Source organism: Eleutherodactylus coqui, chromosome 1, assembly GCF_035609145.1.
Source record: "Eleutherodactylus coqui strain aEleCoq1 chromosome 1, aEleCoq1.hap1, whole genome shotgun sequence".
NCBI lineage: Eukaryota > Metazoa > Chordata > Amphibia > Anura > Eleutherodactylidae > Eleutherodactylus > Eleutherodactylus coqui.
Genome location: NC_089837.1, coordinates 16,669,403 through 16,676,054, shown reverse-complemented (window position 1 = coordinate 16,676,054; position 6,652 = coordinate 16,669,403).

Here is a 6,652-nt window from a genome sequence, read left to right as displayed (position 1 = left end):
ACCCAGTATATAGTACTATGACTCCCAGTATATAGTATTACTACACCCAGCATATAGTACTATGACTCCCAGTATATAGTATTACTACACCCAGCATATAGTACTATGACTCCCAGTATATAGTATTACTACACCCAGCATATAGTACTATTACAGCCAGCATATAGAACTATTACTCCCAGTATATAGTATTACTACACCCAGCATATAGTATTATTCCTCCCAGTATATAGTATTACTACACCCAGCATATAGTACTATTACTCCTATCATCCAGTATTACTACACCCAGCATATAATACTATTACTCCCAATATATAGTATTACTACACCCAGCATATAGTACTATGACTCCCAGTATATACTATTACTACACCCAGCATATAGTACTATTACTCCTAGTATATAGTATTACTACACCCAGTATATAGTATTACTACACCCAGCATATAGTACTATGACTCCCATTATATAGTATTACTACACCCAGCATATAGTACTATTACTCCCAGTATATAATATTAGTACACCCAGCATATAGTACTATTACTCCCAGAACCCAGTGTTACTACACCCTGTATATAGTACTACTACTCCTAGTATATAGTATTATTACACCCAGCATATAGTGCTATGACTCCCAGTATATAGTATTACTACACCCAGTATATAGTACTATTACAGCCAGCATATAGTATTATTATTACTATCATATAGTATTACTACAGCCAGCATATAGTACTATTACTCCCAGTATATAGTATTACTACACCCAGCATATAGTACTATGACACCCAGTATATAGTATTACTACACCCAGCATATAATACTATTACTCCCAGTATATAGTATTACTACACCCAGTATATAGTACTATAACTCCTAGTATATAGTATTACTACAGCCAGCATATAGTACTATTACAGCCAGCATATAGAACTATTACTCCCAGCATACAGTATTACTACACCCAGCATATAGTACTATTACTCCCAGTATATAGTATTACTACACCCAGCATATAGTACTATTACTCCTATCATCCAGTATTACTACACCCAGCATATAGTACTATTACAGCCAGCATATAGTATTATTACTACTATCATATAGTATTACTACACCCAGCATATAGTACTATTACTCCTATCATCCAGTAGTACTACACCCAGCATATAGTACTATTACAGCCAGCATATAGTATTATTACTACTATCATATAGTATTACTACACCCAGCATATAGTACTATGACTCCCAGTATATTGTATTACTACACCTAGCATATAGTACTATGACACCCAGTATATAGTATTACTACACCCAGCATATAATACTATTACTCCCAGAATATAGTATTACTACAGCCAGCATATAGTACTATTACAGCCAGCATGTATTGCTATTACTCCCAGCATACAGTATTACTACACCCAGCACATAGTACTATTACTCCCAGTATATAGTATTACTACACCCAGCATATAGTACTATTACTCCTATCATCCAGTATTACTACACCCAGCATATAGTACTATTACAGCCAGCATATAGTATTATTACTACTATCATATAGGATTACTACACCCAGCATATAGTTCTATTACATCCAGCATATAGTATTATTACTACTATCATATAGTATTACTACACCCAGCATATAGTACTATGACTCCCAGTATATAGTATTACTACACCCAGCATATAGTACTATGACTCCCAGTATATAGTATTACTACACCCAGCACATAGTACTATGACTCCCAGTATATAGTATAACTACACCCAGCATATAGTACTATGACTCCCAGTATATAGTATTACTACACCCAGCATATAGTACTATGACTCCCAGTATATAGTATTACTACACCCAGCATATAGTACTATGACTCCCAGTATATAGTATTACTACACCCAGCACATAGTACTATGACTCCCAGTATATAGTATAACTACACCCAGCATATAGTACTATTACTCCCAGTATATAGTACTACTACACCCAGCATATAGTACTATTACTCCTATCATCCAGTATTACTACACCCAGCATATAGTACTATTACAGCCAGCATATAGTATTATTACTACTATCATATAGTATTACTACACCCAGCATATAGTACTATGACTCCCAGTATATAGTATTACTACACCCAGCATATAGTACTATGACTCCCACTATATAGTATTACTACACCCAGCATATAGTACTATTACTCCTATCATCCAGTATTACTACACCCAGCATATAGTATTATTACTACTATCATATAGTATTACTACACCCTCTATATAGTACTATGACTCCCAGTATATAGTATTACTACACCCAGCATATAGTACTATGACTCGCAGTATATAGTATTACTACACCCAGCATATAGTACTATGACTCCCAGTATATAGTATTATTACTACTATTATATAGTATTACTATGCCCAGCATATTGTAATATTAGTCCCAGCACCCAGTGTTACTACACCCAGTATATAGTACTATTACAGCCAGCATATAGTACTATGACTACTAGTATATAGTATTACTACACCCAGTATATAGTATTACTACACCCAGTATATAGTATTACTACACCCAGCATATAGTACTATGACTCCCAGTATATAGTATTACTACACCCAGTATATAGTACTATTACAGCCAGCATATAGTACTATGACTACTAGTATATAGTATTACTACACCCAGTATATAGTACTATGACTCCCAGTATATAGTATTACTACACCCAGTATATAGTATTACTACACCCAGCATATAGTACTATGACTCCCAGTATATAGTATTACTACACCCAGTATATAGTATTACTACACCCAGCATATAGTACTATGACTCCCAGTATATAGTATTACTACACCCAGTATATAGTACTATTACAGCCAGCATATAGTACTATGACTACTAGTATATAGTATTACTACACCCAGTATATAGTACTATGACTCCCAGTATATAGTGTTACTACACCCAGTATATAGTATTACTATACCCAGCATATAGTACTATGACTCCCAGTATATAGTATTACTACACCCAGTATATAGTATTACTACACCCAGTATATAGTATTACTACACCCAGCATATAGTACTATGACTCCCAGTATATAGTATTACTACACCCAGTATATAGTACTATTACAGCCAGCATATAGTACTATGACTACTAGTATATAGTATTACTACACCCAGTATATAGTACTATGACTCCCAGTATATAGTATTACTACACCCAGCATATAGTACTATGACTCCCAGTATATAGTATTACTACACCCAGTATATAGTATTACTACACCCAGCATATAGTACTATGACTCCCAGTATATAGTATTACTACACCCAGTATATAGTACTATTACAGCCAGCATATAGTACTATGACTACTAGTATATAGTATTACTACACCCAGTATATAGTACTATGACTCCCAGTATATAGTGTTACTACACCCAGTATATAGTATTACTATACCCAGCATATAGTACTATGACTCCCACTATATAGTATTACTACAGCCAGTATATAGTATTACTACACCCAGCATATAGTACTATGACTCCCAGTATATAGTATCACTACACCGAGTATATAGTATTACTACACCCAGCATATAGTATTATGACTCCCAGTATACAGTATTACTACACCCAGTATATAGTACTATTACAGCCAGCATATAGTACTATGACTACTAGTATATAGTATTACTACACCCAGCATATAGTATTATGACTCCCAGTATACAGTATTACTACACCCAGTATATAGTACTATGACTCCCAGTATATAGTATTACTACACCCAGCATATAGTACTATGACTCCCAGTATATAGTATTACTACACCCAGCATATAGTACTATGACTCCTAGTATATAGTATTACTACACCCAGCATATAGTAATATGACTCCCAGTATATAGTATTACTACACCCAGTATATAGTATTACTACACCCAGCATATAGTACTATGACTCCCAGTATATAGTATTACTACACCCAGTATATAGTATTACTACACCCAGCATATAGTACTATGACTCCCAGTATATAGTATTACTACACCCAGTATATAGTACTATTACAGCCAGCATATAGTGCTATGACTACTAGTATATAGTATTACTACACCCAGTATATAGTACTATGACTCCCAGTATATAGTATTACTACACCCAGTATATAGTATTACTACACCCAGTATATAGTATTACTACACCCAGCATATAGTATTACTACACCCAGTATATAGTATTACTACTCCCAGTATATTGTATTACTACACCAACATATAGTACTATGACACCAAGTATATAGTATTACTACACCCAGCATTAAATACTATTACTCCCAGAATATAGTATTACTATAGCCAGCATATAGTACTATTACAGCCAGCATGTATTGCTATTACTCCCAGCATACAGTATTACTACACCCAGCACATAGTACTATTACTCCCAGTATATAGTATTACTACACCCAGCATATAGTACTATTACTCCTATCATCCAGTATTACTACACCCAGCATATAGTACTATTACAGCCAGCATATAGTATTATTACTACTATCATATAGGATTACTACACCCAGCATATAGTTCTATTACATCCAGCATATAGTATTATTACTACTATCATATAGTATTACTACACCCAGCATATAGTACTATGACTCCCAGTATATAGTATTACTACACCCAGCATATAGTACTATGACTCCCAGTATATAGTATTACTACACCCAGCATATAGTACTATGACTCCCAGTATATAGTATTACTACACCCAGCATATAGTACTATGACTCCCAGTATATAGTATTACTACACCCAGCATATAGTACTATGACTCCCAGTATATAGTATTACTACACCCAGCATATAGTACTATGACTCCCAGTATATAGTATAACTACACCCAGTATATAGTACTATGACTCCCAGTATATAGTGTTACTACACCCAGTATATAGTATTACTATACCCAGCATATAGTACTATGACTCCCAGTATATAGTATTACTACACCCAGTATATAGTATTACTACACCCAGCATATAGTACTATGACTCCCAGTATATAGTATTACTACACCCAGTATATAGTATTACTACACCCAGCATATAGTATTATGACTCCCAGTATACAGTATTACTACACCCAGTATATAGTACTATGACTCCCAGTATATAGTATTACTACACCCAGCATATAGTACTATGACTCCCAGTATATAGTATTACTACACCCAGCATATAGTACTATGACTCCCAGTATATAGCATTACTACACCCAGCATATAGTACTATTACAGCCAGCATATAGAACTATTACTCCCAGTATATAGTATTACTACACCCAGCATATAGTATTATTCCTCCCAGTATATAGTATTACTACACCCAGCATATAGTACTATTACTCCTATCATCCAGTATTACTACACCCAGCATATAATACTATTACTCCCAATATATAGTATTACTACACCCAGCATATAGTACTATGACTCCCAGTATATACTATTACTACACCCAGCATATAGTACTATTACTCCTAGTATATAGTATTACTACACCCAGTATATAGTATTACTACACCCAGCATATAGTACTATGACTCCCAGTATATAGTATTACTACACCCAGCATATAGTACTATTACTCCCAGTATATAATATTAGTACACCCAGCATATAGTACTATTACTCCCAGAACCCAGTGTTACTACACCCTGTATATAGTACTACTACTCCTAGTATATAGTATTATTACACCCAGCATATAGTGCTATGACTCCCAGTATATAGTATTACTACACCCAGTATATAGTATTACTACACCCAGTATATAGTATTACTACACCCAGTATATAGTATTACTACACCCAGCATATAGTACTATTACTCCCAGCACCCAGAGTTACTACACCCTCTATATAGTACTCTGACTCCTAGTATATAGTATCACTACACCCAGCATATAGTACTATGACTCCCAGTATATAGTATTACTACACCCAGTATATAGTACTATGACTCCCAGTATATAGTATTACTACACCTAGTATATAGTACTATTACTCCCAGTATATAGTATTACTACACCCAGCATATAGTACTATTACAGCCAGCATATAGTACTATTACTCCCAGTATATAGTATTACTTCACCCAGCATATAGTATTATGACTCCCAGTATACAGTATTACTACACCCAGTATATAGTACTATTACAGCCAGCATATAGTACTATGACTACTAGTATATAGTATTACTATACCCAGCATATAGTATTATGACTCCCAGTATACAGTATTACTACACCCAGTATATAGTACTATGACTCCCAGTATATAGTATTACTACACCCAGCATATAGTACTATGACTCCCAGTATATAGTATTACTACACCCAGCATATAGTACTATGACTCCCAGTATATAGTATTACTACACCCAGCATATAGTACTATGACTCCCAGTATATAGTATAACTACACCCAGTATATAGTACTATGACTCCCAGTATATAGTGTTACTACACCCAGTATATAGTATTACTATACCCAGCATATAGTACTATGACTCCCAGTATATAGTATTACTACACCCAGTAT